This window comes from Corylus avellana, chromosome 11, assembly GCF_965113065.1.
Source record: "Corylus avellana chromosome 11, dhCorAvel1.hap1.2, whole genome shotgun sequence".
NCBI lineage: Eukaryota > Viridiplantae > Streptophyta > Magnoliopsida > Fagales > Betulaceae > Corylus > Corylus avellana.
In genome coordinates, this window is record NC_142500.1 from 8,292,764 (window position 1) to 8,306,797 (window position 14,034).

The window sequence follows — 14,034 nt, forward strand, 5'->3', positions numbered from 1 at the left end:
TGTGAACTCCTTGTAATCCGTATTCTTTTATATTATAGTGATTTCCTGGGTTTGGTTGCCCCGAAGAGGTTTTACATTTAGAGTGTTCTCTAAATGGTTTCCTCTTCATAACCAAATATCTGTGTTCTTTAATGTTCATTGCATATATATATTTGGTTGATTATTATCTGTTAGGTCAGATCTATTTCCGCATAATATTCTGTAAAACACGTATACAATCAGAATATGTGTTAATTGGAGTCAATTAGGTTTTTCAACTGGTATCAGAGCAGGTTCACTTTGTGAAGGAATTATTTCCTGAGTGTGATTCGAGACTCCATATCAAATGTCTCATACTGTTGATCCTAACTCTCTTCCCGTCTTTGATGGAACAAATTATATGCTTTGGAAAATTCGTATGAGAGCATACTTGAAATCCATTAACATTTTGCATATTGTTGAAACTAGATGGACTCGTCTAGACAAAGCAACAACCGAATGGACAACGGAGGAAAAGAATGCTGCTACTGCTAATGACAAAGCTATAAATGCAATTTACATATTTGTCTCAATTGAGGATTTTTCAAGAATTTCTCGATGTGAGATAGCTAAAGCAAGCTTGGCAAACTTTAGAAATCACACATGAAGGAACTAAGGCTATAAGAACTTCAAAACTTCAAATGTTGTTTTCTTAGTTTGAAGAGATTAGAATGCAGGAAGATGAAATGTTTGATGAATTCTACTCAAAGCTTAGTGTCATTGGAAACTCTACTATCAATTTAGGAAAGAAAATGGATGATGCTAAAGTTGTGAAGAAAATCTTGAGGTCGTTACCTGAGAGGTTTATACCTCAAATTGCTGCTATTCAACAGAGCAAAGACCTAGATACAATGAGAGTAGATGAACTTGTAGGTTCACTTTAGACTTTTGAGCTAGTTCTACCCAAACACAAGAAAACCAAAAATATTGCTCTTAAGGCAAAAAATATTAAGGTCAACTCTTGTTGTTCGTCTGATGAGGATACTAGGGATGATGAAGAAATTGCCATGTTTGCTTAAAAAATTAGAAAATTCTTCACACCCGTGAACGGAAATTTTAGAAATAGAGGCTCAAAAGTACCTGTGAAACCTAGAGGTGAGGTTAGAGGTAACCCAAGAGAAAACATTCAGACTGATCAAAGGGATAAGTTTACTAGTGGATGCAAGTGCCATGAATGTGGCGGTCGGGGTCACATTCAGATTGAATGTGCTAATTTGAAAAAGTCCAAAGGTAAAGCTTTTAATGTCACTCAAAGCTATGAGTCTGATGACGAGAAATCTGAAGAGGAAGTTGAAGGAAAAGTGAATTATCTAGCTTTTACTGCCTCCTATTATAATGATTATAAGGCGATTGACTCACCTCATATGCTAAAGCATCCTGAAAATGAATTTGATGATGAGGTGGATTTACAAATTGCTTATAATGACTTGTTTGTGGAATGTGATAAGTTGAACAAGTAGAACAGAAGAAACTTAAAAATTCTTAAAGAAGCTGAACTTGAGAAAGAAAGGTTAATGAAATCTATGGATGAATGTCTAGCTATTCGAAACACCTTGATTTCTGAAAACCACATGCTAATTGCTAAAGTTAAATATCTGGAAAAGGATTTGAATGATTCCACTAATCATTTAAACAAATTTTCAAGCGATAAATTGAATCGAATGTTAGGAAATTAGAAACATTCATATGACAAGATTGGACTGGGTTTTAATAAGTTTACTGCTTCATCTTCTACAAATGTTGCTTCCACTTCTAAGATTATGTTTGTGAAACCTAAAATGAAAGATATGGTGATTGAGAACTTATGTTTACCAAAAGAAACCTCAGAAGATGTGACCAAAAAGTTAAAATTCAAGGTCCCAGGAAGGACAAACTTAAATTCTAAGTTCATCCCTACTTGTTATCATTGTGGTGTCATGGGTCATACTTGCCCAAACTGTTTTCAAATTAGGGCTAAACAACCATGGTCTTAGCAAACTATCCCTAAAAAAGATGAACCTGGAATTGGGAATCAATTAAAGGTATTAACTGCTCAAGTGAAACTCATTAGTGAGAAGTTAGATGCTTTGTCAAATTTTGTTGATATGAAAGATATGCCTAATTTGACTGATAATCATGTGAAAACAACTCCTCAAAAAGAACAGCTCTGGGTTAAAAAGAAAGATCATCTATGCTTAGTTGTTCATACTACCTTAAGTGTGCTTAACTCGTGTTTATGGTATCTAGATATTGGTTGCTCCAAGCATATGACAGGTGATAAGTCTCTATTCAAAGAGCTTAAAGAAGGAAGAGGAGGTGGAAAGCAAATCAAAGGTGATCGGTCAAGGAATAGTGGAAATTCCCGGTGCTCCTACTCCTCAAGAAGTGTTGTATGTTGAAGGTCTCAAGGCAAATCTATTGAGTATTAGTCAATTTTGTGATCATGATCTAGTGGTTCAGTTCTCTAAGAAAGAATGCAATATATTCGACTCTCAAGGAAAATGGTTGATGGGAGGAGAATGCACCATTGACAATTGCTATTGTCTCTCCTCAAACTCTTAAGATAAATTGCAACAAGGCAACCTTGGACACTGGAGAATTGTGGCATCAACGATTGGGGCATCTGAATTTTCATGATTTGGTCAAAATCTCAAAGACGGAAGCTATAGTTGATTTACCTAAGATTCATTAGGATGATAAAGGAAACTGTGGACTATGAAAGTAAACTAGAACTCCACATAAGAAGACTACAGGCATTTTCACCTCTAGAAAGTTAGAGCTTCTTCACATGGACCTCATGGGGCCTACACGGATAGCTAGTTTGGGAGGAGGTAAGAAATATATTCTGGTGGTTGTTGATGATTTTTCTCAGTATACCTGGGTAATATTGCTGAGAGAGGAATCAGAGGCATTTGACCAAGCTTAGATCTTGTTCAAGAAGATCCAAAATGAACAAGACTGTCTAATCAAACGAATCCATAGTGATCCTCGCAGAGAATTCGAGAATTCCAATTTTGAAGGTTTTTGTGCTCAACATGGTATCCAACAAGAATTCTCATCTCCTATAACTCCTCAACAAAATGGGGTGGTTGAGCAGAAAAATTGAGTAATTTAGGAAATGGCAAGAGTCATGATACATGCTAAGAATATGTCCCAACATTTTTGGGGGGAAGCAATCCATTTGGCATCTCATAATATCAATCGAGTATTTCTTAGACCGACAACTAACAAGACACCGTATGAACTATGGCGAGTCAAGAAGCCCACTGTCAAATACTTTTGGGTGTTCGGAAGTGCGTGCTACATTCTTTGTGACAAGGAGAACTTGGGGTACTTTGATGCGAAGAGTGATGTAGGTATTTTTCTTGGTTATTCCACCACAAGTCGAGTAGTCGGGTGTATAACTCAATAACCAAGACAATGATGGAATCAATCAATGTTGTCATAGATGATGAAACTACTATTGATTATCTTGAGGAAGAGGAACCTCATGTTGAGGGGGAGCAAGCTGGCATTTCTAATAAGACTCACGAACCTACAAGTCTGAATGTTCCTACAGTCAGTCCGACATTACCTCCAGTTGCAGAAGATGAAAACATACCTCGATCACCAGTCCCAAACATGGTATCCCACATACCATCCTCCAGAATTAAACTCAATCACCCTAGAGAAAATTTGCTGGGACATGTCGATGAAGGTCTACGACTGCGAAACAGGGTGGTTAATCAAGTCTCTTATTACTGTTATCTTTCTCAACTTGAGCCAACGTAAGTTAATGAGGCATGAGAGGATGAGAGTTGGGTTACTGCTATGCATGATGAACTAAATTAGTTTGTTCGGAATGATGTGTGGACTTGGTTCCAAGACCAAAAGAGCATAATATCATCGGCACTAAATGGATATTTCAAGAATAAATCCGATGAGCATGGTACAGTGGTATGAAACAAGGCTCGATTGGTTGCCTAGGGAAACACTCAAGTTGAAGGAGTGGACTTTGATGAGACGTTTGCACCAGTAGCCAGATTGGAATCCATCAGAATTTTGTTGAGCATATCATGTCATCCCCAATTAAAATTGTATCAGATGGACTTCAAGAGTGCTTTCCTAAATGGCATTCTTCAAGAAGAAGTTATGTAGCATAGCCAAAGGGCTTTCAGGATCCTCAATATCCGGAACATGTTTACAAGTTGAAGAAGGCACTCTATGGATTGAAAAAAGCTCCAAGAGCATGGTATGAGCGTTTGACGACATCTCTTCTTGCACATGGTTTCATCCAAGGACAAGCTAACCGTACTTTGTTCATCCGTGGGAAAGGTAGCCAAAAACTCATTGCCCAAATATATGTTGATGACATTATTTTTGGCTCTACGGTCGACTCACATGCTCATCAATTCTCTGAGAAAATGAAACAAGAGTTCGAAATGAGTATGATTGGTGAGCTGACATACTTTCTAGGTTTCAAAGTCCAGCAATCCACCAAAGGTATTTTTGTATCACAATTGAAGTATGCCAAAGATCTTGTGAAAAGATTCGGTTTGGATGGCAAAAGTCATGCTCGCACACCCATGACTACTAGTGTTAAGCTGAGTGCATATGTGACTGGGAAATCTGTTGAACAATCTTTGTACATAAGCATGATAGGCTGTCTTCTCTGCCTTACAGCTTGCCAGCTCGATATATCTTTTAGTGTGGGTGAATGTGCTCGATTTCAAGCTAATCCCAAGGAATCTAATCTGACAGCTGTTAAACGGATCCTTCAGGTATGTAAATGGCACTGTCAATTTTGGTATTTGTTTTTCTAAAAACACAAATCTTGAGCTTGCAGGTTATTCCGATGCTAACTGGGCCGAAAATGCTGATGATCAAAAGAGTACATCTGGCGGTTGTTTTTACGTGGGTACAAACTTGGTTGCCTGGAAGACTAAGAAACAAAACTCCATCTCTCTTTCCACTGCTGAGGCCGAATATATAGTTGTCGGGAGTTGTTGAACACAACTAATCTGGATGAAGCAACTTCTTGCTAATTATGGATTTGCTCAAGGGATGATGATTGTCTACTATGACAATACTAGTGCTATCAATATCTCGAAGAATCCTGTTCAACACTCATTCACGAAGCATATTGACATTCATCATCACTTCATCCGTGACTTAGCGGAACCCAGGTGGTATCTCTTGAATTTATGCCTACTGAACATCAATTAGCTGACCTGTTTACAAAACCCTTAGATGGATCCAGGTTTGAGTTTCTTAGGAATGCTACTAGTGTATGTGATCTCTCTTGATCGTTTGCATAACATGCCTAGAATCCATGCATATTTTACTCTTTGGTATTCTAGGGCATTTTTATTTTATTTTATTGTTTTTGTGTGTTTTTTGTGTAAATTTTTTCCTTGTTCGATGTTCATTGTATCATGTATTGTTTCCCTGCATGTGTGTGGGGTCAATACTTCTGCAATTTACATATGATAATTCATATGTTTATGATCTGCCTTGTTCTTCTGGACACTATTGAGGGAGTAAGAATCATTCTTCTCATGATCGAATTTGTGCACTCTATGCCCCTATTAAGTTTGTATTTTTGATATGTTTTTGGGAGTTCTGATAAGACATTTTTGTTAAGGAAGATAGGTAGTGCCAGTTCAATCAACTTGACCAACTCGTTAGCTGAACCTATCTCCTAAACATTCCGGCATTTTCTCCTACATGCTAAAAGCATAAATATGAAAAATTCAATATGCTAAAAGCATAAAATGTGCTAAATGATTTATGTTTGCTTCAATATGTCCCTATAGAAAGAATCAGTGACCAAATCATTGAGGAAACAGATGGTCACTAAAGGACATGGTGAAAAGTGAATGATTTGTCTCAGGGGGAGTGTATCGAATGCGGGAGTCTAGGCCGTAGCATGATAAGATTTGACTGTTGTTTGTTTCAGACTGTTTGTCTTTCCTATACAAGGTGTCTGTCTATTTTTTTTTTTTTTTTCTCTCAACTGATGAAATCTTATTTAATGGGAGTTCTTACACACTACACCTTTCACATGAGTTTTCTGAGTTCTTGCTTACTTTGCTGCATTCACAAAACATGGTGCTTCATACATGTGTTGAATTTCTGGTGTTTGTGTACTATATTGATCACTCTAGTTTGCTAAGATGTTCATAAGGACGGGCATGAGGTGTTGGGTATTTATACAAGTTTTTTTTGTGTTAAAAAAAAAAAAAAATCATTTTTTTATTATTATTTTTTTTTTGGTTTTAGCTTTGAGGGGGAGCACGTGGTATGTTCGGACACTTGCTTGTCCAGACACGCGTGCTTCAGCAGTCCCTTCGCAAGTTTTTTTTTTTTTAAAAAAAAACCCTCATTTTTTTTTCCCTCACTCTCTCTCGGCCTCAATCCTGTCTTCTTCCATTTTTTCTTGGGTCTTCCATTTTTGTGGCTCTAGCTTCCATTTTCAAGCATAGCTCTTTCCTTTTTCACCTAAGGTATGATCTCTAAACCTCAATCTTGTCTCATTTCACATTTGTTATGAGAATTAAATCCTAGGGTTTGAAAGTTGGGTTGAATTGTGAAAATCCGAACTTGTGTGATTTTCTTTCATTGTTTTGCTTGATTATCATGTGGTTGTGGAAATATACTTTGTTTGTGATGTATTTAGGCATGAGTTTTTTATTTTTCTTGAACTCATTTTACATGTCTAAATTTTTCTGCATAACATGTGTTCGATAAAATGCCTAAAAGATATTATTGAGCCATTTGCTATAATTCTTCACTTGGATTGCTCTTGTTTAATGTCTCTAGTATTTAGCTATTAGTTGGGTTGTACTTAACAAGGTATTTCCATTGTTCATGAAATTTTTTTCCCAACTCTATATTCAATGCATACCACATGTTCGATAAAATGCCTAAATGAAGTTTTTGCACTTGTTTTTCATTTATCTTCTTGAAATGCTTCATGTGTGGTGTGGTTATGCTTTAGGCTTTGTTTATGGTGTATGTAAGCATGCTTGTTCTTTAGCCTCATTTGATTGTTCACATGCCTCATTTCCTTATCCTCCATGTGTTTGACAAAATGCCTAGTCCAATTTAACTCTTGTTCTTGTTTGGCATTTTATTATGTTGTAATCATTGAGGTTTGATGATCATCTGTGCGCGGATATGTGTTGTTTTCTTATGACTGCAGACCATGGTGTATCCAATTTTGGAGTCCACACATAGACGGAAGTGCACTCGTGAGGGAAAATCAATTTTGCAAGACAAAATCGTGACCCACAACATTGTTATTGAGCGTGGAGTGATGCAGATTGATCTTCTCGTTGAACCTTTTTGGTTCATTTATGACACTTATGCGACAACCAATGGAAATCATTGTTCACACCTATGAATGCATACACTCGGTTAGTTCAAGAATTTTACTACCACATTGAGGATATTGATTTGGTTGGTGATCCGTCATTCAAGACCAAGGGTTTAGGGAAAACTCTCACTATCACTCCGAGGTTGATAAGTGAAGTCACTGTTGTTCACAATTACCTACCTAAATTAATAGGCAAATAATTGTATGTTTTACCCGCAAGTGCACGAGGTCAACACAGTAGTATAGTGTTCAAATATGGAGTCATTCCTACGAGGATTGCTGAATCTTGCTTAAAATCAATTCCAAAAGTAAACTAAAACAAAGATTGGGTTAAGTTGATAATGATAAAAGGTAGGGCTTTGATATTCACCGCTAATTATATTTAGTTAATATATCAATATGCCAATGTTTTGATCATGTTATGAATATCTAATGTTTGTCAACCTAAGGGCATTGGTGTCTACTCCTTAAGCTATTGATTTCCCTAAGCAACGAATTAGGCATGGGTGTCTACTCTAATTCTTTTCTTTCATAAAGGATTTAATATGGGTGTCTACTAAGTTGTTATTTAAGAAAGCATAAAAACTGTGGAAATCGACAAACACATGAGGCCTAGGGCATGAGTGTCTACTCCCGGTTCCCCATGTTGATTAACCCAAGAACTCGGTGTGGATTACTTTTGTTACTTATGTTAAACCCAGGACTCGGTCATCCAAATTGATTTAACTAACTAGTCCATACCACATGCACATGTTGATCAGGCACACACATATGAGGAATTCATGAAACTAGGTATTAATCAAGTTAGATATCATAATAAGATCATCACCAAGGCGCCAATATTGAAATATTAAATAAACATAACGAGGGCTTCAATCTAGCCCTTCTAATAAATTAGCAACACATAAAATTAATGTTAAACATCTTCATAAAATAAAAGAAAAGAATAAACCTGAGACTTGAACTTCAAGAGCTCATCTTCTTCTCCTTACAAGGCATACTTATTCTAGAGGCTTAAGGGTCTATTTATAGGCTTTAGAAGTCCTTGACAAAGTAGTAAACCTAGGGATTTCGTAGGGTTTCAAGACCTATTACAATTGGGAGTTGGAAAACCCTAATATGGAAAGAATGACAATCTGGCCGCCACTTGGTATGTCTCCTGCGAACGGGTGCGATCAATCGCAACCTGTGTGCGCTCAATCGCAGGTCTACGATCGATCGCAGTGTCAGAGAGCTCCCAATTTTTCTTCTTCTCTCTTTTGAGCCCAAATCATCTAGATTTACTTCATTTTCTTCCAAAAGCCTACAAAAGTATGAAAAACACAAAAAGGAATTAAAATGACCTAATTAACCAAAACCAAAGGATTAAAACATGCAAGTTAAGGACTGAAAATATGAATATTTTAGCACTTATCACACCCCCAAACTTACATATTGCTAGTCCCTTAGCAATACAAAACTAAATCAGGAATGGCAAAACAGAAAACAAAAGATAAATCCATCTTTCATGGGATGTACGATTGCATTTAACATATGCAACAAGCCTTTTAAACCCCTAGGAATTCCCTAGTGGACGAGTGAAGTCTCGTGAGGGTTTTCCAGAGATGTTACCCACAAACATCATGCACAGTTCATGTTATTTCAAAAATTAAAGCATCACTTCAAGATCATGATTTTCATTCATAAGCAAGCTTACAAAGATGAACTCCATCTTCACAATGAATTGGAATCTCAAAGTGCAATTACTTACAAAGGACATGCTAAATCATCACAAGTTTGAAATTTGTGTACAGTGAATTAGTACAATATTATGAGGCTTCCAAATCTTTCCAATATGTAATGTCTCCTTATCTCATAATTCACTGAAATTCCTATTAGAATGACATAATGGCATATTTCTTTTTTTTTTTCTCTCTCTCTTTTTTTTTTTTTTTTTTTTTTTTTTTTTTTTTTAAATCAGGTTGTGCAATGTTGGTTCCCTTAAGCTTTCTAATTGACCCTTATAGCGAGTGTTAAGTTAATGGCTCCCAAACCAGGTGGCTTTAGGGCATTAGGTGTATAGACACCCCTAAGGACCTACTAACTCGAGTCCAAAAGGCTACAAAACCAACTAACCATGACATTGATCAAATCAACAATTTTTCACCTTTTGACGTGAACACTCAATGCTTTGAGGCAAGAGGTCCAGTTACTCAGTGAAAAGCTATCAATGATCATTTATTTCATATCTTTTTTTTTTTTCATCACTACTATATATGCCATAGTGTCATCTAATAAGTCATCGAAGATGCAAAAACACACATATCAGACCTCATGTCATACCTCACAGATTATGTGCTAATGTGCTTGTGTGATCAGATCAAACATGTGATTTTTCAACTGTCCTAAGCAAGTAAGCAGACTAACAAATTCACTCATCAGATCATGTGTTCAAAATTTTAAGCTTACTGATGAATTCAAGCCACAATTCTTTTAGATCAACTTAAAATTTTTAGAGCAAACATGACATGCATAACTTTTTTTTTTTTCTTTTTTCAAATAAACAAACAACACAAACAAATAACTTGAAATTGGGACAAAGTGTGTGAACATGTGTGCCCATACCCCAAACTTAAATGATACATTGTCCCCAATGTGTCTAAGTAAAGGAAAGAATGTATCAGAGAGATGGTCGACATAGTCTTGGAAAGCATGGCTCATAGCACACCCTCAAACTTGAATTGAAGCACACTTGTCCCTGCAAAATAATAAAACACACAAACAAGTAACAAGAAACAAAACTAAAGATGAATCAAAAGATTAACTTAAAACACACTAAACAAAATAAAATAAAAAGATAACTATGTGATGCTACCCAAGTGCCCTCGATCACACGCATGGTGCATTCGATCGCACTAATAGAATGCGATGAAACACAAGTGGAGACCTGCGCTCGATCACACGCAGGTTGCGATCGATCGCAGTAACAGAATGTAAAAAAAAACATGACAAAAGACTTGAAACACTAAAACACCAAAGTAAAATAAAACACAAAAGAAAACAAAAACAACATATAAGGCAAACAACAAAACAAAAGGATACGCTATGGGGTGCATCCTATGAGCGCTAAGTTTTACGTCTTCAGCCAGATAGTGGTCCTCGCTCAATGCTGTCTAGAAGTAGATGCTCCAGATGGTGGTGCAGCATATTGGAGAGACTGAAGTGCCAAGTCTTGTGATGCCAAATCTTGATCTCTTGGTGCAAAGTTTGTTTCAATGTATGGTTTGACTCTGTGTCCATTGACTTTGAAGGACTGGTCGGTCTGGGGGTCGTGAACTTCCAAAGCTCCATGAGGAAATACTTATGTGACAATGCAAGGCCCAGACCATCTTGACTCAAGCTTCCCAGGGAAGAGCTTCAATCTTGAGTTATAGATCAAAACCTTCTGTCCTACTTGAAACTCCTTCCTGTCCAGTTTCTTGTCATGCCTCAGTTCTTCCAGTTCATTTAGTTGGAGCTTCCTCTTGTCACCAGCTTGCCACATATCGAAGTTAAACTTCTTGATGGCCCAATACGCTTTGTGTTCCAATTCCAATGGTAGATGACATGCTTTTCCAAAAACCAAACGATATGGAGACATACCGATAGGTGTCTTGTAAGTAGTCCTATAAGCCCATAGTGCAGCGTAGTGACCAATCCTTCCTATTGGGGTTCACTATTCTTTCAAGGATACCTTTGATTTCTCTGTTGCTGATCTCCACTTGGCCACTGGTTTGGGGATGGTAGGGAGTGCCAACCTTATGAGTGATGCCATACTTCTTCATCACAGAGGTAAAGGCATAGTTGTTAAAGTGGCTCCCCCCATCACTAATGATTGCCCTAGGTGTTCCAAATTAAGCAAAGATGTTTTCCTTAAGTGCTGTTCTCTTGGCCCCAAAGTGTCCTCCACAAGCAAACTGATGACAATGCTGCAGAATGCTCCAATGCTCTTCTTTTGAGACACACCTTCTAATGATTTGATCAGGGCAAAATTTGAATAGATAGGGGTCATCCAAATGGTATTGTCTAGATATATACATCAACCATTTCCTTTCTTGACTAGACATTCCTGGGGGGAAAACCTTGGTAGTTATATAATTTACAATGTCTGCATACCATGGGACTTGGACCTTAACTGCAAATAACTGCTCATCTGGAAACTTTTCATTCAATGGAAGCTCATCTCCTTCTTCTTCATGAAGTAGTCTGGATAGGTGATCTGCAACCACATTCTCACTGCCCTTCTTATCTCTGATCTCAAGATCGAACTCTTGTAGTAATAATACTCATCTAATTAGTCTTGGCTTTGCATCCTTCTTATCAAACAAATATCTCAAAGCAGCATGATCAGTGAATACAATGACCTTAAAGCCAATTAGGTATGATCTAAACTTCTCCAAAGCAAATATGACGGCTAATAATTCATTCTTTTGGTAGAATAATTTAGCTGAGCATCATTCAATGTCCTGGAAGCATAATATATGGCATGAGGTACCTTAATGATTCTTTGTCCCAAGACAGCTCCCACGGCAAAGTCACTGGCATCGCACATGAGCTCAAATGGTAGTCTCCAATCAGGTGCCCTCAATATTGGTGTAGATGTGAGCAGCTTTTTCAGTTTGTTGAAGGCAGTCATGCATTCTGTAGTCCATTCAAACTTGGCCTCTTTCCCTAGCAATGCACAGAAGGGTCTAGAGATCTTGGAAAAATCCTTGATGAACATTCTATAGAACCCGGCATGTCCAAGAAAACTCCTCACCCCCTTCACTGTCAGAGGCGGAGGAAGTTTGGAGATGATGTCAATCTTAGCCTTATCTACCTCAATGCCCTTGCTTTAAATAGTGTGACCCAATACGAAGCCTTGTTGAACCATGAAGTGGCATTTTTCCCAATTGAGCACTAGGTTGGATTCCTCACACCTCTTGAGGACACTCTTCAGATGGTTGAGGCATTCATCGAAACTAGACCCAAAGACACTAAAGTCATCCATAAATACCTCAATGGTTTTCTCCACCATGTGTGAAAAAATGCTCATCATGCATCTTTGGAATGTGGCTGGGGCATTGCATACGCCAAATGGCATCCTTCAATAGGCGAATGTGCCAAAAGGACATGTGAAGGTTGTCTTTTTCTGATCCTCTGGTGCTATTGCAATCTGATTATACCCACTGTACCCATCCAAGAAACAATAGTGGCTATGGCTAGGTAACCTCTCTAGCATTTGGTCAATGAAGGGTAATAGAAAATGGTCTTTTCGGGTTACCTTGTTCAGTCTTCTTTAATCGATGCATACCCTCCACCCAGTGGTTACTCTTGTGGGTATCAGCTCATCATCTTCATTCTTCACCACTGTGATCCCGCTCTTTTTCAGCACTACTCGGACTGGACTGACCCATTTACTATCTGAGATGGGATAGATGATGCCCACATCCAGTAATTTTAATACCTCTGCCTTGACTACCTCCTTCATGTGTGGGTTGAGTCTTCTTTGTGCATCCCTAGTTGGCTTGGCTTCATCTTCAAGAAAGATTTGATGCATGCATTTGGCTAGACTTATTCCTTTGATGTCAGCAACGGTCCACCCCAAAGTAGTTTTATGCTCTCTAAGCACTCTCAGCAACTTTCCTTCTTCGTCACAGCTTAGATTTGCTGCAATTATGACTGGTAGTGTCTTGTTGTCTCCTAAGTAGGCATATGTTAGGTGGTCTGGCAATTGCTTCAATTCCAGCTTGGGTGCCTAGACAATAGAAGGAACAAGAGAGGTATTAGTAGGCTCAAGAATCTCAAAGGGAGGGGTATACTTACTTGAGTGTTTTGGAGAGGCCTCAAGATGATGCACTATTTCAATGATGTCATTAGTAACATCTTCAGGTTTTGGCTCAATGTCCTGCCATGTGAAACTATGGGTGAGGGTGGCCTCCACTGGATCTTTATGTTGGTCCTGCAAAGCTGTCTCACTAACATCTTGGATCATACAAATATCAAAACATTCTAAATCTTCTTGAGGTAATTTCAATGCATCAAATATTTTGAACTCTAGCATCTCCTCATTTACTTTCATGCTCACAATATCCTTTTTTACACCTATTGTAGTATCAGTAGTTCTCATAAAGGGTCTTCCTAAGATAATAGGTAAAGGTGATGGCATAGGAGATTCTTCCATATCTAATACAATGAAATCAGCAGGTAGAATAAATGTGCCTACCTTTACCAAAACATCCTCCAGTATACCTCTTGGTCGTTTGATGCTTTTGTCTGCCAATTGCAAGGTGATAGAGGTTGGTTGAAACTCCCCTAATCCCAGCTTTTCATATACAGTGTAAGGCATCAAATTCACCCCTGCTCCTAGATCCAGTAGTGCCTTTTCAAAAGAATGGTCTCCTATCCTGCAAGGAATGGTAAAACTACCTGGGTCTGTTTGCTTTGGTGGTAATTTTCTTAACAAGACTGCACTTACCTCTTCTGTTAAGGCCACTGTCTCATATTCCTGAAACTTCCTTTTGTTAGTGCAACAATCGTCTAAAAATTTAACATATGAAGGAATTTGTTTAATTGCATCTAATAAAGGAATGTTAATTTCTACTTTCCGCAAGGTTTCAAAGATATCCATAAGTTGTTTTTCTTTCTTTGGTTTGACTAACCTTTGAGGAAAGGGGGGTGCA